This window comes from Rhyacophila brunnea, unplaced genomic scaffold (assembly GCF_057557595.1).
Source record: "Rhyacophila brunnea isolate RB1 unplaced genomic scaffold, BYU_Rbru_1.0 scaffold_5, whole genome shotgun sequence".
NCBI lineage: Eukaryota > Metazoa > Arthropoda > Insecta > Trichoptera > Rhyacophilidae > Rhyacophila > Rhyacophila brunnea.
Genome location: NW_028233170.1, coordinates 34,940,837 through 34,963,333, shown reverse-complemented (window position 1 = coordinate 34,963,333; position 22,497 = coordinate 34,940,837). Strand labels below are relative to the sequence as shown.

At 33.1% G+C, this 22,497-nt stretch overlaps 1 protein-coding gene across 2 annotated transcripts in view; it reads left to right on the top strand.

The window, feature by feature from the left end:
• The window catches only part of LOC147066351 (uncharacterized), a 1,224,975-nt gene that overhangs the window by 886,288 nt on the left and 316,190 nt on the right, over positions 1-22,497 (top strand). For both annotated transcript variants that reach the window (XM_085955769.1, XM_085955768.1), the window contains exon 4: positions 948-993. The gene's annotated coding sequence lies outside the window, so the exon portion shown is untranslated. The remainder of the gene's footprint in view (positions 1-947; positions 994-22,497) is intronic.

Sequence of the window (22,497 nt, the reverse complement as noted above, 5' to 3'; positions counted from 1 at the left end):
AGTTATTTCAATGGGAAGGATGTATTTGTTCCTTATTTTTCTTCATTACAGTTTTAGCATCAACTTCAACTTTAGTTGCTTTTAATCGCACCTGCAAGGATTTTTTACAAAGTTATTTAATGGGAAGGATGTATTTGTTCCTTATTTTTCTTCATTACAGTTTTAGCATCAACTTCAACTTTAGTTACTTTTAATCGCAGTGAGTTTGATATATCCAATTTTTTTCGGTATTTAGTTTTAATGTTAACCATATCCGTAAATCCGACCTCACATAGATATGAGGTAGTAAAGAGGAGGAGGACTTTCATAGCTTCATCGAACAGGCAAGGATAATTATCAGCAACTGAGAGCCAGAATTTCGTTAACTGTTTACGATTGAAACTATTTTTCAGTGACGTATCTTCTGATAAGTCAATGAGTTCTTCACTTGCTTTTGTTGACATACTAGTTGGTAAGTCGTCTTGAAATGGGTTACAAATCCAACGCAACGAATCAAACATTTTCATCTGTTCCCCAAAATAGTCGTCAAAGTTATTTATTAACAGTGATAAATGACTGGAAATTTCAGGCAGTACGTTCATCTTAGGCTGCACTTGGTTTTCAATAATAAAAGTTTCAAGTGTTTCAAAACAATCATACTCAATACAACTTTTCCACAACATAAGCTTTTTCATGAACGCTAGTATTTTATCGTGAACTGCAAAAATGTCTGATCCATTTGATCCTTACAAATTACTCAAATACAAATTAAGATCGTTTAATTTCAAAAAAATATCCGCCAAATCACTTCCTGTATATAGTGGCGAGGGCCCACTCAATATTCGCTCGCGACCCACTGGTGGGTCGCGACCCATAGTTTGGGAAACCATGCTCTATATAATATTATATCGATTAGTACTTTTAAAATTATATTTTGTAACTAATGAATATTTTTCTTTCTTTTTCAGATTGGATTAACGTATTTCTGACTAACAACCTACGTTTTTTAATAGGGTAAGTGTTTAAAAATCCATTGAATTATTATATTAGTATTATCACTGTAGTAATCCATTGTATAATCTCTCTTGTAATATAAATGGTGAACAAGAAGGTCTTCATAATAATTGTAGCAATTTTGATCATTTGAGGTGGGTAGGTAAATACCTACATGAGCGTGAGCTTTTCATGTACCCACATAATTCTCATTTAATCCTAAAATTTACATGTTCATTAATATCCGGTATTAATTCTCTGCGTGCTTTCGTCTTACTACAGAAAGAGAAACCTAAATTTATAACACATCATTATTTTATTCAAATTAATCCAGTATATTATAACCGAATATTTATATAGAATGTTTCCACTCTTCATACACATCGTTTGCATGTTCCTAACGTCTTTGAAATTTCTCATTCATAATGTTATTATTGGAAAACTCTTCGCAAAAGGGCGCGAAGCCATTCATCATCCATCAGCGTTTATTCGGAGATTTGCACCATAACGCCATTATTAAACATGACGTGTAAATTACTATGGACGACTTTCTTCCATTGGATACTTTATTCGGCGCATATGGCGTTGATCAGTGGCGTTCAATAAAACGTATATTTAAGATTTTCTGTAAATTATGTGCATAGATCAATTTAAATTTACTATTTAAAACCAAAATAATATGTATTTAATATTTGTACCAAAAATCGTCTTTTATAGAGGATTTAATACAAAACACTTGATAGCAATTCCATAATGTATTTAATATGGTTGAACTGGTATTTGAAGCAATGTTACACAATCACCATGCATAGCTTTTTTTACTGCTTAGAACAATTATTTTAAGTAAGTATTATTTTTGTTAACATTTTTTTTTTATATATAAAAAGCTGTATCTGCGTAAGAGAAGGTTTTTCTTCAAGAAGTTAGCATATTATGTATATCGATTTGAATACAATTATTTTGTATTTCTTTACAAACAGTGAATTTTACAAATTATAAATTCAAGACTTTCACAACATGACATTGGAAACAACATATAAATATAGACAGTATTATAATAATAAATTCACTTATTTTAAAGAAATATTAGTCCTGTTTGTTGTCTGTAATATAATATTAATATAAAAACGGAGCGAGGTTCATTATCTATTATTCCATAGAAGCGTGCCAATTATGGTATCCAAATAGGCACATCGTGTAACCCTAGGCGTACTTCTGTTAAAATTATGACAATAGCTACATTTTCGTTGTATTAATATTCATTTTCTAACTACACATTAAAATCAGTTTAAAAGTAGTAACCAACCAAACAAAATTGTTACGATGATTGTTCGTGTTACCCCTTTTATGGACGCCATTTTGATAAAATTGCAGTGCCACCCCGCGAGGCCAATAAATCGCCACGAGGCTCCAACAGTGAATGCACAATTCGATAGAAAGATTTACGCGAATCGAGCAACGCGATTTGGACGTGCACGAGATGAACGAAATCTGTGTACGCGCCCCGCTATGTGCGAACGAAATTGGATTGTCTTTACCGATTGAAAACGCGGAAATGGATTTCTGCTGCAACTGAATTAACGGCAGTTCTAATAACAGTAAACCGACAACGGGCGATAAGATATCTTGCTGGTCGTGATACTTGCAGAAATTATGGACTTCACGTACCTAATATAAATTTAGTAAGTTAAATAGAATCATACACTACTAAAAAATAGCTAGTACTTATCCTACGATTAAATACAGTGGCAATTTAATGTATCTTGGGTACTGCTATATAACAAGATTTATCTAGTGGTTATCCACGGGTTGAGTTATATATGTCAAGGTCATTGTTATTTCAGCAGTTAGACATTGCATATCTATCGATTGCTTTTTTTGTATTCCGCGTTATAGCTATCACACAATTCTCTATTCCACGGATTGCTATTTTAATGTTTTTGATCTACTGATAGATAACTATATTTAAATATGTAAAAGTGAGGGTATAAAATGGGAGTCATAACAGCGAACAGGTGCTACTTTGGTCTACAAATTCAGGGACAGTCTCATAATGATGCACAAGACGCTGGTCCGACCAATGCTGACATACCATTTGGACTCTCACCAAGACCGATGAGCTTTCGATACAGACCGGGACGTGGTCGACCAGATAAGTGAAATAAACACACCACAAATTTGTTCTAAAATTTTTAAAAAGTCGTCTGCGGTCATTTCACTCCAAGTACATTAACATTTTAAAATGTGTGATCGTGTGATTCAATTTTTTAATATTGCTTGTCGATTGATACTCGACAACTCCATAATTCAGGTGGATGTATTCAACATTAAAAAAAATCGCTAAAAATACACTGAATACTTACCCTTAATTTTACCTCGAACACTGTTTTGAAAACACAGTCTTTTAACCTTATCGATAAGTAGAGGACTTCGCTAAAGATTATAGCCCGGGGGCCCGTCTCAGGATGTGGTCCATACTAGAACGAGTAGAATTGCGTATTCGGCATGACCGGGAGTTTTCCAACATTTCTAAGAAGAATTTACTACGCGTTTGTTAAACTTTGTAGACTCAGATGGGTAGGCCATATAGCAAGAATGGACAGTGATCAACCGCTTAGGGAAATCCCGGATACCAGACCGGACGGTCGGAAGTAGATTGGCAGGTCCAGGCTCCGGTGTCTGGATGATGCTAGAGAGGGCCAGGCTAGAGAAGATGGAGGAATTCCTTAGAGGAGGATTTAACTAGTCTGATGCCATTTCTGATGATATAAATATGTCAAAGTTTAACCTTTATCTGAATGTCTAATCCATAATAATTTATAATTGTTGAATATAATGTTCACAAAAAAATGCATAATTATGCCGAATAATATTGAATTAACCCGCTTTTAGTTGTGATGTGCGTAAGGTATGCTGACACTTCCAATAAATAAGAATCAATTAGGTGGTTCATAAGACACTCTTAAATGCTTAAAAAATTATTGATGTTATTATAATTACATTCTAATTGATTTGACTTCTTTGCTATTCCATTTAAATCCGTTTCGACCAGGGGCCCTATGTAAGAACTTGCGAGTCCAAGCCTCCCGGTCGACTTGACGTCATATGACATCATTGTGACGTACTACCGGAGTGATAATAGCATTCGAGAAAATAACGCTGGTCAAACAGTGGCGTTATTCATTGTCACCATACACAAATCGGTGTTTCATCATAATAATATCTATGGTGAGCAGTCTGTGTTGGGCGGCTTGCCTCGACCGTGTATTGGCTGACGTCACAATTACGTCATGTCGTCGGGTGACACACGAGTAGAGAGTTAGGAAATCGCGGTGCAGGCTATCGAATGTACATGACAGTGCACGAAATGCGGGTCAACATACATAATTCAAACTGAATACAGAGCTCAGGCAATTATAATGTTAATCGTTTACTTAATATTTCTGGTAGTAAGTTGTTAAGTTGCAGTAAGCATTCACCAGCCAACTGAGATATAAACCAATACAATAAAAATACCACACGTTATCACACAATATGTACCTAAATCAAATTAGAATATTTTAATAGGGTACTCAATCTCCCTATTTTAAATTTAAATTCAATTGAGTAGAAATGCAATATATTACACTCTCAAGTTTTTTTAAAGTGCTGTGAACGCAGTTGAAGATTAATAATAACTTGTTTATGTAATTTCGCGGGCCATTAAATTCATATTTTTATGTTCCATCATATTTTTAAAGCCTTAAATCACTGTCACTGCGATCTTTTTTGTCACTAATGTGAAACATGTCAAGAGTTTACAAATTATTAATGAACGCAACTAATGGCGAAATCATTGAGTATAATTTAGTACTTACCCACTTTGTTACTACTTACTACCAGTTTGAAGCACATCACAATTTCTAATTCAAGAAATAAGACATAATGGTATAATAAATTATATGAATGAAACATTCCTTCTTAAGTTTGTACTTGCTGCTATTTCCTGTTTTAACCGTTTTATTTCGTGCTGTATAATATATAGGTATTCAAGATTATTTACTTACTTCTTTTTTCTAAAATTAACACTTCTCAATTTACAACTGCATTGATACCAACCTCAGAGTAATAATAAAGAGATAGGATATTTTTCGGCAAAATGAAGCCGTATTTCTCGCGTATATATTTTATTATACCATCATGTTGCTTCTCAGTATGGCTATCAAATTCAAACACAACATAGTTAAACATATTTTATAAACTAAATTAACTAAAAATAATTACCACTAACATTATATTTAACAGAAAAACAAAATATTTCAGCAACACGTGCTCGCAGTTTTTAAATGTATGTAATCATTCAAATCAATATTTACCGGCGACGTTTCCAAAAAATATTTAATTCAGCCGTTTAAATTATATCTTCTCTAACGCATATTGCGGAGAAAGAATGCCGAATGCTTTCTCATTTGTACGTATAGTTCGTTTCTGTTCAGACCTTGATACAAACCTATTTTGTGACATTTAATTAAAACAAAATTTCATTTAGGTACATTACTTATTCAGTTGGTGATGAATACACTTTCAGGATATCGTATAATTATTGTTTCCTATTACGGTAGGGTGTGATACAATATCTCAAGATGTATAATCTATGTTTGTCTGATATTGATGTTAATATAGAGGCACCAGTATTAGCCTCCTGGTCACCGTCATAATTCACTTAATGTGATACCGCCCGCACACGTGCATGGATTACTTTACCATTAGTGAGTAAATTCAACTATAAATAACTAACTACAGGTGTTTTAAGTGTACATAACAAACAATTCATATATAAATGTTTATTTTGCATAAAAGTGTTTTAACAAAAACAACCCAACATACAAATATATAGATTTAATATAAATATTAAAAAAAAGTTTTGAAAGTTTTAGTAGTTAATAAATTATTTCAAATAATACTTTATTTACTTAGGTACTTCAAAAATTATTATTATATAAAATTACTGAAATTAATAAATACTTTAATAAATAATAGTGTTGGAGCGGAGCTTGGAGCAGGATCACGGAGCACCGGAGCAATGGGATTTTACTCAGAGCAGGAGCGGAGCCGGAGCACCGAAAATTTGTAGTGCTCCACTGCTCCCGATGTTTTTTTTTATATTAAATTTTCGTCCTAAAATCCAATGAAAATGGTATATTTTGACTCTGCAACTCTTTTTCAAATTGTTTTAAATATGGCAACACTGCCGAGTGATAAATAACCTCACTTTTTGACAGAAGAGGCAAATAATGAGATACGATTTGCTGTAGCTTTTTTTTTTTTTTTTTAAATAGTATTTAATGAAAATGATGATTATTTTAAAACTACTTTTTAAAAACATTCGTATATGTATTAAAACTTTTTACCCGGAGCGGAGCAACTGAAAAAAGAGTCCACTCCAACGCTCTGATTTACCCTAAAAATATACATTTTAATGAAAAATTGTATATGTGTGTTTGTGGGGGGGGGGGTGGTGTAAAATCACCGCACCGGGTGACGGCCCATTTACTGATAGGTGAAACCAACCCTAGTTACACTACTGCTCAGATGCGGTGATGATTCGCACACACCATAGAAAAATTAGAGGAAACGTTGGTTGTGAGAATGATGCGCAAAGAATTCAATACAATACATATTTCATAGGCTGCGCAGCTTTACAGGGGACTATGTCTATATCGTGTTTTCACACATGATTGAGAATAAGCCTTGTCACACTATTCTGTAAAAATAATAATTTCTAGTTTTGCTCAATTATTGAGTTGCAGGTTACAATCTATTAATCGTAAAATCGACTAAATATCAAACCAATTCCTTATGAAACTCCATCTGAAAAACCTAACTTTAAACTAATTGTTAGTACCTAATATGAATATTTATATTACAATAATTAAATATAGATTCCCAGTACCATTGTCCATTACTATACACAAAAACCGTTTCTTTTTCATAATTGACTATTTTCTGTTGGACACATTCGTCCAATTTTTGCCCAATTACGTTGCTGAAAAATCCAATGGTGCCCGTTTTTCCTGGTACTAACTAATAAACGTGCAAGTGATTGAAATGGGCTCCTACGCGAAATAAAAGGTAAAAAAAACATCCAGTGCTCTATATGAGTTCAATTACATTGCGAGAGGCAAACGTCCGTCCAGGTTTTTTCCTTTGCGCCACTTTTCCGGCGTAATGTAGCGAATGAAAACGCAAATAAAAAATAATGTGAAAAAAGTTGGCTTCCAAAAGGATCCGCGCCAGTCATCAAGCCTATTCAAGTATGAGGGCAACCGACGAGACGAGATAGATCTGACGTTCATTCATAATAAATATACCGTCGATATTCATATAAAAAAAATTACAAACATGTTAATTCCAAAATATTTAAATCATGCGAACAGTAAGTATTGATTATATTCCGTTATACACACACACACACATATATATATATATATTATATATAATATTATATTAGTAGCGAAGGGTGGAGGTAGGCTATTATGCTCCGCCATAAACAGTGCTGATAAAACTTTATTAGTCATAGGTAGACGTATTTGTTCAATCACTTAAAAATTTCAAATCACTTAAACCCTGTCTAAACAAAACAATAATAGTTTTGGTATATTTTGGGCCATATGACAAAATTGTGCACACTTTTTCATTCATACTTAGGATTTGTTTTCGTTGGATTAAGAATACATAATATTACACAAATTGTCTGTTCATTAGTTTAAATTCATTAAGTCCTGCCTATACCAAACTGTAATAAATAAGAAATATTATATCTATAAAATATCCAACGTTATGCATGATTTATTTGCATAATTTTAAATATTTCATAGATAGACTAGTATTTTTTGATTATTATCTAATGGCTTGGTTTTCGCAGGGTTTAATTAGTTTAATTGAATTTTAAAAAATAACCAATACCATACATAAATAATGTAGTCTACTTTCAATGAAAACAAAATATGTATGACTGACAAAGCTTAATGTGGACTATTTATGGCGGATCTTAACAACCTACCTCCACCTTTCGCCACAGTTGATTACATATTAGTAATGTTCCTAATTTTGATATTTTTACCTTCGATATTAGTCGCAATTTTTAAGATTGTGTACATATATAATATAGATTTACTGACTGTTTTCGGCTGCCTTCGAAATGGCTTTTTTATCAAATGTATAGTATCTTGACATCGCTTGTAAACCCGAGTGTCCTTAAACAGTTCACACTATTTCTTACTGTAAAATGGAACATTTTATATGTATGTAATATATACTAACTATTAACATAACACTACTCGCATTGTCATTATTTCTTTAGTTTAGACGGTCTGTGCAACTGTATTTCTGAAATTTGTTGTCGAATAAAGGGGTAGACTGGTTATGAAAGGACATACATTAATGATGTAACTGAAAAAAATGTAAGTGTCTTTCCTATTGGTAAAATTTAACTATTATCAGCATGGTAGTATATTCTTGGGTTTTCACCGTGTCTCCTTCTTCCTTCTTTGCTCGACGTTTCGGGCTCGTTGCAGAGGCCATTATCAGTGTAGGTATGTGAATGTAAACGTTGCTCTTAGAATGTCAAAAGGAATCCGATTATCTAAGAGCAAACGTTGCTCAGAGTAATCTATCAATCATTACGACCGGGGATACCGGCTCGAATATTAGATTTTGCTGATAGTGCCGGAAGCCATGACGTTTTTAACCGTAATCCATCATCCCTATTAATATTATCAGGGTTTCTGTGGATTTCAATCAAAACAACCGTGAAAGCCTCAAACATTATATTATCAGCATGGATAATATATTGGATTCGATCTTCTTAAATGGGTAAAAATCAAAATAAGGGTATGTGATTCACATGACAAAATAAATAATGTTGTTCCTAAACGCACAAAAATTTCTTTAAATACACAGTAGACATGTAATGGAGTTATTATGTTTGAAGAGATTCTTTCCCATTCATTATTTGCTCGGTCCAATTGAGTGTTGTGAAGAAGTAGGTCTCATGTGCGCTTTTCCGTACCGTTCGTTCATGTTTGCTCACGTGGATCGAGTGACCAATACACCAGTAGCGTTTCCTTATCCTTATAAAAAAAAACATTTTATACGTATTTTACTTTTTTTAGTATACTTACGTATCACACTAAAGAACAAATATTAATTATTATCAATTTGTATTCCAATGTTTTAATTATTGCTAAAATTTGTAATTAGAACCTGATGAAAGTAAATCGTTATTTTATCGGATTATTATTTATTTTAACACATCGTGGATATTACAAATAATTTATTTAAAGTAGTATTAGAAAAATTATTGATTATGAAGCGTGATTTAAATAGGCCCTTTTAGACAATTATGAAACAATGGCCAAATAAATTCACCTCACGTAAGTGCCATAATAGCTATATCCCTATATTTTTTGCCCCCCAATTGTAATTACCAATTTCTTAAATAGTTATCTCCACATCTATTCTATACACAAGGCTGTATCGGCGGCTATCGGTGACTATCGAGGGTAGTTTATCATATTTATTTATTGGGGCGATTAATTGTTACAGTAAGTTAACCGTCTGAACTTTCAAAAGGTGCTCTATTTTGACAGCACTTCTTGGCTGTGTTAACTTTTATTAGAGTGAGATAGACGGTTTTGACAATTTAGACGGCTAACGTATTGTTAAAATTATAATACCTCAATACATACATATGATAAACTACCCTCGACAGCTGCCTTGCTTATGGAATAGATGCGCAGGGCCACTAGTAATAATGGCAGGTATTAACGATACAGCGGTTATTACTATTTTATCAAAATTACGACGATGCTAGACAAATATGCTAGACAATAAAAATGTTTATTTAAAAGGGTGGTCTATTTTTCAAAGTATGTGAATTATTCTAGTATCTATACTGTATTACACATTGAAAACTTTTTAGATGTCTACATATTTACAGTACGTCACTGAAAGAATACGATGTCTTTTTAAGTGCAGTTACTGTGTACTACTTAGTTTCATTTAACGTCGGCTTTTAAGCGATTGCTTCAACTGGTATAACATTGTTTTTAACTTACTCTTATCATATATCGTTCGATTTACTGTGGCATAAGTAGTTGGCTTACTAACTTGACTGCAGCAAAGGAAAAAATATACAAAACGGACATATATACAGTTTTTTTTTTGAATTTGAGAAATAATTTTCAGGTTCTTCCTTTCTTTTTCAATCACTACTTTGGTACTGAATGGATCGCTGTTGGTATTATTGTTGCCGTAGGAAGTAATATAAACTGCGACGACATTCTCCGTAAAGGTACACCATTCGAGAGCATTCCTCATTCGAAACTTTCAGAAAATGTGATTGTGAATTTTAGATAATTCTAAAATTTAAAAATATGTTTCATCAATCATCAATGATAGTATTTTGATTTAAGTATAACGCGGTATAGATATTAAAATTATTATTAATATAATATGTTACTGCTTAGCAGTAAAATATATTCAGAAGAATTGTGATAACAACAGCTATCGATTCAATTTCCATGAAAAATATATTTAAAATCTATTTTTTACAATAATTAACTATACTTTTCAGCTTTCATCTTTTCTACCCAGACATCTCATCTCCTGAAAGATTTTTTCTTCAAACTTCTTTAGAACTTTAAACCGGTAGCTTTTTTAAGCTTGATATATCATACATAATATATCTTCTTTTTCGTTTTTGATTATTTATTCATACGTATATCTTTGTAATGTACCCCGTATTTATATGTATATGTAGGTAAATTTTATTCCAAATACAGTGAAAAATTTCCCCAAACTTGTTTTAGAAGTTTCACTACAACAAAACTCTAGACCTAGAGTCTAGCTAGATTATTAAAATGTTAATAATACGTTATTAGATGTATACGTATACGTAAGTACCTACATTGTATTTAATACCACATAATAGCGACGCTCTACCTGCACTGTCATATTCCACATCGAATATTAATCAAGTTACTATAATTTAACATTTTTTATCACACGTATTCCAAAATATATCATACTTTTACGGTGCTTACCTTCACTTTTAAGGCGTGTTTATATTAATATCCACGTGTTTATATTACGAAAGAGTGCATCTTATCATATAATATACGACACTGTTATAAATAGCTGCGTATATGAAAATATAACTGGCATTTAAGAAGCACTAGGGTGGGAAAGATTTAATGTTATAGCTAGAAAATAAATGACGGTGCGAAGCGGTTTAATATTTCCGTATATTTTGCTATTATTTTAATTCTATCATAAAGCTACAAACTGCATATTAAATATTATTATTTAAATAATTTAAAAAGAAATCTAAAACTTATGGCTGAATTTAAACGTAGATAAGTGAGAATTTATTACCCACCTCGACTAATCACTATGCATAGATAGATCCATGTCAAAATAAATTTTCATTACGAGATTTGGTTAAATAAAAATTTGGATTGTCTACCCACTAATTTTGAATGTATTTTTTTAAAACCTATGGCTATTAAGCTTCAAGATTGTCTTACATAATATGTTAATTTGATAGTATGGGTACTTATAAAAAATCGCTTTTATGGTTAGTTATAACTTTACTAATAATAAATTATATTATTGGAAGAGTGGACTATTCTAGAAAGAATCATGAACATTTTATATTTAAAAAAAAAATTGTTAGTGATTCCTGAATGGTTTTAGTATGGTTGAATCAGTATGTACCTAACTAAATATATTATATATATATACCAGACGTGGGCAAATTCGGTTCCCAATATCTCTTGATAGAAAAATATAGGTATTTTCTTTCCCCATTCGCAAGTTTTTCGTATAAGTATATGTATTTTAGAACGTTTTTATTAGGTCGTATTCTTATTTGTCCGGTGGTTGTTTATCCAGTACAAATCTTGCAATCTATTTTTCACTAACTTCCCGGCTAGCTAGACATTTGAAACTTTTAGAATATATCATAACACGATGCCAATGAATTTTTGGCTAAAAAGCCATCTTTAAGTAGAATTGATTTTATTTTCAGTTAATTCTGTTTTGTATGAAAAGTTATTTCGGAAGAAACCCGTAATCCAATCCTAGCAAATAACTAAATTATTAATGTATACGTGCGTTACTATGGAAATCAATATGAAATGTCAAAATGACATTGCAGTATTATTTCTATCAAGTACAATTTTTTTTGATTGTTTAAGCTAGTCAAGTCAAGTTCATATGATTCAACAAGAAATTTAAAAACGTTGTATATAAAAAGTTCTTTTTATCTTGTAATTATGTCATTTATTTATACTTTATATAGCAATTATTATTTGTATAGAAATGTAATCGAATTTGTATATTTAATACTACGTGAGAACGTGACTGTGGTATGGCTTTTTATATTATATAGGTATATGATAATCCAGAATTTGGCTCTTGTTGACCTCATGTATGCTCACCCCTAAATACCTATAAAATATTATGCTATACGTTGGCAGTATTGTTAAAAAGAAAATGGCAACAGTAAGTATTAGGTTAGTAGGCAAATTCATAAGAATTGAAGTGATAAGAATATATTAGTATTTACAGAAATAAATATAGGTACTTATATCATTTTCATCAGCCGGGGTTGATAGACTGTTATAAAATTGTCATCCTAGTTTATTTATGTTCCCACGATAGTGAGCATTTTCAGCTATGTACCTATTTCCAAAACCAATAATCCTTTAAACTCTAAATGAGTAGGTATAAAATGGAAATTAATATTTTCGACAAAAACTAATTAAATCTGTATTCCGAGTGCACCGATAGTTCAATAGTGGCGCTGTTAAAACAAAAAAATCAAAAAAATATTCGCGATATTATCGACTGCTGCTGGCAGTGCCGAAGTTCGGAAAGTAATAATACGAAACAAAAGTCAATCGTGCCATTTTAATTTTTATTCAAAACGATTGCTGCCGTTTTTGCGCTTGCATTCATTCATTTCACACAATGAGAATTAACAAAAAAAACTTTTACACAGGTATGAAAAATAACAAACAAATAATAGTATGCATGGGATGCGGCATAACGCTTTACCCTTGAGATCAATTATTTTAGCCTTGAGTTCATTTTTTTTAAGTATTTTATTTTGTTATTGAAGTTTGATTATATAATTAACATTGAGGCCCTGTACCACTAGTTAAAACACTATTGCATTACACCTACGTATTATATAATATGTTAATTTCTTAATATACTACTCGTACCTGAATTAATGCAGCTAAATTCTACAAACTCAAAAAGTCACAACAAAATATTCTATGAATTTTTTTCACGCGTTATCAAGGCGTCTGGACGAATAACACCTCTCTCTATAAATCGTATTTTATTCATTTTTTAAACAGAGTTGCAGATAACTTTTGTAATCTCTAAAAATAGATAAAAAAGAATAAGTATCTAATATAATAATAAGATGCTATAATTCAGATAAGATAATTTAATTCAAATATAATATGTAATAGCATTTTTTATACCTATCCACCATTTTTAGAACTAGAAATCCATCGAATGATGTATGGCGTCCAAGCTAATTAAAGAGTTTCCATACATTTGACATTTATTAAATCCACAACAACATTAAAAAGGGCGGCCTTCAAAACCCTACCCTGAGGGTTTAATAAAAGGTTTAACAATACACTTCTAATTGATAATATGACATCTTGCAACTATAGAAATTTAACTTATCATTTTAGTAATATGATTAGAAATCTTTATTATTCAGATCAAATAGAAATTTAAATCCATATAAGTAAAATACCTACATTTCAATTAAATATTTCTTTCTTCTACTATATACTATATAGAACAAATAGGTCTCTCTTCTGGTATTCATAATAACCTAGTAGGTATATTGTAAATAATTATAACTATATTACTGATAAAATATAAATAAATAAATAGATAATAACCACAGGAAACAGTTTAGGATATTTTAGTTAAATCATTATTTAATTATGTAATGAAATAAAATTGAGTTAGTCTCTCCTTATTTGACCGTATCCCTTCTTCATACACCTATTCAAACAAAGCCCAGGTAGTTAGAGAGTCAATTGCATAGCGCGGCACATTCACGGCGATTTTTTCTTCAGTTGGCAATATTCCAGCCACCCTTTCTGACGCTGCATTTCTGGTAACCCTTTCGATATCTTTTGACAATGGCTGGGTGTACAGAAATAGTAATAAATAATTTTTCTTTATGACTGTAAATTACTGCCCGTAATGCATTGTGCGCGACTCCCAGCCCAACGGGAGCCCGCTGGGTTATTTTTTCCGTTGTTGAAAAATTAACACGGCCAAGTTGGCTAATTCAATTTGAATAAGAATGAGGCCACACTGTGGAGTGGCTTTTTGAAAAAGCGCGCGGCTCTGAAAGCTTTGTTATGTATCTATTATCGTCTGGTGAAACATTTAATTATTAAATACACTTACTCCACGCACTTCTTTATTTATTGCGTACTTATTTTTATGGGCTTTCGAGGGGCATAAGGGTTGGTTTTATGAATATTTTTTAAGTAACTTGGGCTTTTATTATTATGAGCGGAATTAAAATATTTACATTGTAATCCTAATACGTACTTGACCATTTTTCCTACCCCTTTTGGGGATGTTTTAGCTAAATGATTATTACTTTATTATCTCCCAACATTTTCAAGTAACTTTAATATTATATATACCTAAGTAGTTAACTACCTACTTACTTACAATAATAATTATACAAATGTATTCTTCCTTTTTGCTCTCTCTCGTTTTTTTCCTAATTACATAGATGTTGAATAATATTTATTTTTGTAAAAATCGTAGTATGGAAATTTTGTGTAATACAAAATAACCACCTACTATTTGTATTTTAATTTCCTTATCATTCCTTACAAAGATTCAATCAAAAATTAAAAAAAATATCTTTCTTTGAGTTAGACTACCTCGTACCTGGTATGAATGAATATGTTACGTAATTTCGGTTGTACATACAAAATTGTCTCGACTGGGACAACTCTCTTCCGCGCGTATAGATGAGACCATACTGGGACGGTGACGCCACACGAAAAAGCAGTACTTATCTGTACATGCGCCGATGCAAACTGAGTTTAATAATATCAATTTAAAATAGTATAACCAGGAAATATATTCGACTTCGGTACTCGTAGCGATTCAACGGTCGTTTTACACGTGAAAGTGAGGCGACTTCGTTAGATATGCCATGTCTTAAGGACGGAACCGAACTACCCGAGAGGCGCCTTTTCAATATAGGTACCGCAAGATAAAAGGTAGATCAGGAGACCTTTACTGTAGTAACTGAACTGCGTGTCAAGAGATGGGTGTAACATCCCTTAGCGATAGTGCCCATAGAACGCGTCGAGCGGGCGAAGTCGGCGAATGAAGCGTTTATTCATAACCATAATCACTCGTCTCTTGCCACGCATTACCCTTCACCTATGTAATAAGTGGCCCAAGCAGCACAAAATAATTATTATTACAGCGTCTCTCATAACAAAGCAATAAAAATATTATATTATTTCGGGGCTTGTAATTAATATTTACGACGACATTATTCAACCACGACACGGAATAAAATTAAACAATGACTTCTCGCCCGTCGAACGACGACGCTCCGAGCAGCGTGATTTTGGTAGCCGTGTTCAATGAATGGACTCCATTGTATTTTCTTTCATTGGTATCGCCGAGAAGCCAAAAACGATGATTCATGCGGCGGGCGGGGCACAAGGCATCGTCAAGTCCAGTGTGCGCTGGCGTATTTGATTACGTTGTATTTTCGATGATTTACGCGCCTCTTGTAGAAATTTTGCGCGAGCGCCGCACTCGCGCAAAATTTCTACAAGTGGCGCGTAAATCAACGAAAATACAACGTAATCAAATACGCCAGCGCCCACTGGATTTGACGACGCATTTTACGCGCGCGCCGCATGAATCATCGTTTTTTCGCGAATCACCGCTTCTCGGCGATACGAATGAAAGAAAATACAATGGAGTCCATTCATTGAACACAGCGAGTAAAAACACGCTGCGCGAGGCATCGTCGATCGACGGGCGGAAAGCAATTATTTAATTACAGAGAAGTCATTGTTTTATTTTATTGCGTGTTCAGTTTATCGCTGGTTGAATAATGTCATCGTAAATTTTAATTACAAGCCCCGAAATAATATAATATTTTTATTGCTTTGTTATGAGAGGCGCTGTAATAATATTTATTTTGTGCTGCTTGGGCCGCTTATAACATAGGTGAAGGGTAATGCGCGGGAAGAGACGTGTGATTATGGTTATGAATAAACACTGCATACGCGGACTTCGCGCGCCCGACGCGTTCTGTGGGCACCATCGCTAAGACTAAGACAGTGGAAGGAGCTTTTATACCTACGTCATACAGAGTACAGTGAAATCGTTTTCTGGAGGTGGTTGAGATCAACATTAGACAATGTATATTAAATAATCCGGCCAATAATGATGATGCAACAAAAGTCGTGCATTCTATATACCTACCTTTAGTGAGGTTAGCTATGAATATTCCCAACCATAAGTACCTCACATAGAAAAAATACATGTTTACCAATCAAGTTGCAATCATCACTTCTTTGTGCAATATTGTATAATAAAATTGATTCACTCAGCCTAAGTAATATGAGAGATTGAATTAATTCAAATGACGAAGCGCTTCTTTGTTGAATCAAAGTAAAATAATTTACTATACATTACATTTGCGCAAATAAACATTGGATCCGGCAGAGACCGTCACGACCGCTCGGGTTAACGTAGTAAATACTTTAATGCATATATTGTCTGCTAATTCGGTATTAATGCTTATATTTCGAATTCAATTACATATTGTCCATTTGGGCGATATTGTTTAAGTCCCGAAAACAGGGGTTCATTCACAAATTAACGCGCTTTTCACAGAGATAGAGCTAAAAGCTACGGAGCTTGTATAGCGCAATACATACAACACACAATAACCGAGTCATTTTTACTGAACGTGGAAAACTTCGTGTTGTAACTTGCAAGTAGTGATTTTAGTTTAATTCACAATGCAAATGTTTATCATGTTATATGTAGGTACTAAAAAATAAACTTTTAATTATTAATGTAATTAAATGGGAAACTATTGACATAGACACTTGCACGTAACTTAGGTTAATTGTTATACATATTAGTTAGTCAATCTCTAATTGTCTGATTAAAACTATCTCACTATCTAATAGCTAGAGAATGCAAATTTATTCTTCTTCTTTGATGGCGCTACAGCTCAAGTCGAGCCTTGGCCTCCTCTACCGCTGTCCTCCAGCCGGAACGGTCCTCCGCACGTCTTTTCCAGTTCCTGATTTTTAGCAGCCGGTTGGCATCTTTTGTAATGTTATCAGTAATAATACTAAGTAAGAATACTAATTATTTAAATATTCAAAATTATTTTATCTAGTGTTGTCTCGATGGTTTGTGTTCACCACACCCACTCAACTCATCTCACAAAGCATATAAAGGTTCTTGATTCTCATTAAATCAAACAATTTTTATTTGATAATATGGACCACATTTGAAATTGAGGCTTATTACTTATAAATAAATAGCTGTAAATAACACAGAACCGTTCTGATCCCTACTTAATTCTTGCTCAAATCAAAGCCGCGTATTAAAATATTTGTGTCATTTGGGACAGTAATCCGGCTTAGGATTTCTAAATACCCATAACGGTCCCGTCTCCCGGATTTGTCTGCCTTTGTTTCAACTAACTACATAATATCGCACTGGCTTACTATTTATACGTCTCAATACAGTAATGTATACTTACTTACCGACATATATTATCTTTCAATAGAGACTTAGTGCGGGCATCCCTTTTCCGTCAATTGATACTTGCAACTAATCCGATAAAACCAATATCAATTACTAGAATACATTGAATGCTTATATCTAATTGGTTGAAATGCATAATATAATAATATACATATGTACTATAATTTTGTAATTAAACTTAAAATTGTGCATAAAACAGTGTTTTTTTTAAACTTACATTATATACCCAGTGCTTTATTATTAATTGCGTTTTATCCCAGCGAGGACCCTAACCGCCTCCAAAATTACTTAAAAGATTATATTATTTTTCACCGTCTCCTCCTCCTTGCCCTGGAACGCCAGTTAGACTCATCAATAGTCTAGAATTCAAGAATTATTTTATATTTCTTCCAGCTCCCGACGTTTTCCCTCCGGCTTCATCATATTACTATAAGTTACGCTTCAACGACATTGTGCATTAATGCATCCCATCCAGCGATGTCGTTGAATCTTTAAAAAGTTCACTATATACACTCATCGCAGATGATATTATATAGATATTTATTAAATCGGCGCCGCCTTACTCCATTCTTCAAAAATTGTTCCAAGGGGTTTGATAGGAGAATATTATAAACTGACTTCCTTCAAATAATTAAATATTGTTAATTATTGTTTTATAGTTCACCCGGATTAACTCCAATTGAAATTTGACAAACTATTAATGAACACATTATACTATTGGTCCACCCCAATAATTTTCCCCTATTTATTAGAGAAAGTAACCCTCTTTTTGATTAATTGTACTACCATTTCTTTCCTAAAAATTACAATGCGGCCAATTTTAAAACCAGTTCTGACTTTTGCAACTTCTGTGTTAAATTAATGCGCATGTATTTATAACATTGTTCCCTTTTAAAATATATGATTAACATAACTAAGCGATCGGAATAATATATATACGATTACTTACATACTGTGTATTGCGTTTTCATTTCATTCCCATGAAAATTAGATATATATATACTATTCTCTATTGCATATATCTAAATCGCCAAATACGTTAAAATTTGTGTAGCAATTAAATGCACATTGAAAGGGCTATTTTTAACATTCAAATAATGGATCTTACTAACGTGTATTATGAAGCATTTATATTTTGATAGTTTTCACATTGAAACAAAGTATATTATAAGCAATGATTTTCACTTCGTTTTTCTTATAGTTATGTTATTGACCTGACCAATTATAAACCTAACCTAACCTAGTGCGCGGTAACTTATACATACTAGTAAAAAATTATGTATATACATAGTATTATGATAATCTTTATAAAATATGTTCCGGTGGCGATGGAAGTATCAGAATTATTTTAGGTTCTACCTGTGTTATATACTTAAAATTAACTGTTTGAAAAATGAAGGAAACTTGAGCAATTATTCTCCTGTCAATACGGTCACGTCACCTAAAGAAGGCCTAGAGTATTTACGTCATTATCGGAAGCCAGGTAGGGTTTCCATTTTCCACCCTTTTTGAAGAGTTCATTGAACACAAGTTCGAGGAGATGGCGCATTGCTCTCTCTCGATCTGGCGCGCTGGGGTCGTCAACTCTTTACGGCATCCGAAGGGCCCTCATGCAAGAAGTGTCTCCCATAATTGGATAAGGGACACTCGCGTCCGCGCGCCCTCAGATGAATGCCAATGACCCGCGTGCACTCAACCTGTAAAAAATATTACATTATCCAAGGCGGTGGCATAATACCATCCCCAACGGAGATACTAGTTGGGTCCGCTTCATTACATCACTAAACAAATCCAACCATAACATCTCAGGTATTCTGTGCATTACATTTCCAACTCTATATAAGATTTTCAATAATAATCGTCACAATAGAAAAGTTTTTAAAGTACTTTTATGGTCACGCAATTTATTAGAACGTTCGATTATTTTATAATGGCTATATCCGGCTGCTTAAATTTATATCTCGATTAAATATAAAAATTACTTTGGTAAAGCTATTCATTAATTGCAATGTTATATTCCAATCGTTTGATTTTTGATAAAATGACAGTATGTATGGTATATACCTTACAAGGCATTGTCATTTCCCTCCATTTACGAAAGTGGCAAAGAGGCTGTCAGTTTCATTTTGTATGGTATCTTTCGTCTGGGTTCAGGACTTGGAGGTGGACAAATAACACACCGGAATTGTGGTGGAAACGACGAGATTTATGTACGTTAATACGAGGGTGGGTCAATAAGTCCTTAGAAAAGCCGACAAGTGGCGCGACTAGTACTGTAAGCGGTTTGTTTTCATGCAGCGGCACTACCGATTCAGTATGCTGCGAAGTTTCAATCAGATTGGTCGGGTTGTTGTGTGTTTTTCGTACATTTAAAAAAAAATTTGCTTGTGGAAAATGGAAAAATGGAAAATGGAGAAAATTGAGTTTAGAGCTGTTATTAAACATTTTAATATAAAAGGGTTAACAGCAAAGGAAATAAAAAATGAGTTGGATTTAGTTCACGGCATATCTGCTCCTTCACTTGCAACTATTTATAACTGGTTAAATGAATTTAAACGTGGTCGTACATCAACAAAGGATGAACCACGCTCAGGACGTCCTGTAGAGGTGACTACACCAGAAATGATCAATAAAATCCACGATATGGTGTTAAGTGACCGAAGATTAAAGTTGAGTGAGATAATTGAGGTTACAGGGATCTCAAAAGGTAGCGTCATTTCTATTTTACATGACAAATTGGGCATGAAAAATATTTCTGCAAGATGGGTGCCGCGTTTGCTCACAGTCGACAATAAACGCAATAGGGTGGTGGCCTCTAAAGCCCTGTTGTCGCTCATGCAACGCAATCCGGATGAATTTTTTCGTCGCTTTGTGACTGTAGATGAAACATGGATACATCACTATACTCCCGAGACGAAAGAACAGTCAAAGCAGTGGATTGCGAAGACAAACCATGTCCAAAGAAGGCGAAAACCGTAAAATCAGCTGGTAAGGTTATGGCTACTATATTTTGGGATGCACGTGAAATTATTTTCGTTGACTATTTGGAAAAAGGAAAAACAATAACAGGGGATTATTATGCATCTTTATTGGACCAGCTAAAAAACGAAATTGAAGAAAAATGGCCTCATTTAAACAGGAAAAAAATCCTCTTTCATCAGGACAATGCCCGTGTTCACACATGTTTACAATCAATGGCTAAAATTGAAGAATTGAAGTTCAAATTGGTCGACCACCCACCGTATTCGCCAGATTTAGCCCCCAGTGACTTTTTCCTTTTCCCAAACTTAAAAAAATGGCTAAGTGGACAACGTTTTTTTTTCAAATGAAGAAGTCATCGATCGGACAAATGCTTATTTTGAGGACCTTCCGAAAACTTATTTTTCTGACGGCTTAAAAAAAATTGAGAAACGTCTAACCAAGTGTATTGAGCTCCAAGGAGATTATGTTGAGAAATAAAAAAAAATACAAAAATAAAAACTGTTTTAATGCTTTTTTCTAAGGAATTATTGACCCACCCTCGTATATACGAATGGTTACATTTTTATAATTTCGTTTATGCGTAGCGCGAGGTAACAATGTTTACTGTCTGGTAGTCTGCCGCGTTCTGTCCGCCATTTTATGTTTTGCACCCAGCGAGAAGCGTTGTCGAAAAGGCGACAATGGCGACGTTGCAGATATTTTTAAACGGCCGGGATTTACAGCATTGCCGGCTTTATTATTATTTATTTTCGTAATCAACCCTTACTATTTGTTGGCTTGCTACCGATTAGGCATCTCCAGATTCACAGAGACATCCCCAAATGGGGACCATTTAAGAGTGTAACAGTATGTACCATACATACTGTCATTTTATCAAAATGAGACATCTTACTTACAAGGCATTATTACTCCTATACTTAGTTTAAGTTTCAGTAAGTTTTAAAGAGATTTCATAAACCCATACCTAATAAATAGATTATTTCACTTCTTAGTTAGATCTTTGTAAAAGAGGTAACATCATAGTATTCACATCATTTTCCGTATTTATAACATAACTGCCTATATTAAATAGGCTAGTAATTGAGTAGTAGAACAAAGCTAGTTGTCTCTTCTTAGTACAAAGACAATAATTAATTATATCAATTTTCCGAATTTTTAATGCTGTATGTATATACTTTTTTTTTAAACCAGCAACATAATATTAATTAGTTTTAAATTTGCTTCTGGTTAATTTTTAATGTAGGTAATGTTTACTCAGGCCTTTGGTTAACCGACTAAAAGAGCATTTCCATTTTAGTATTGAAATAACAAATAATACCATACTGTGTGAGCAAGCAGTATCTTACTACTTCCTGGAGAGATATTACTCGTGCATTTCGTGTCTTCTTTAAACGATATAAAATTTATAGTCGGTAAAATAAATTTAGCACCGAATTCTGTTTCTGGAAACATTTATTTTTTGTTGCAACATTTATTATATTAAATATTGACAATCTCACGAAAAAGTTCTCAAATAATGCATCGGCTGTTAAAACATCATTTCAAATAACGTAAGTATTTTGTGTGTATTGGCATCCGAAAGCCCGGCGATTACTGGAGTAAAAAATACGCTTTGTCGATCTTCGTTTAGTATCTGCGTAATAGTAGATATCCCGTTTAATGATATTTTGTTTTTAT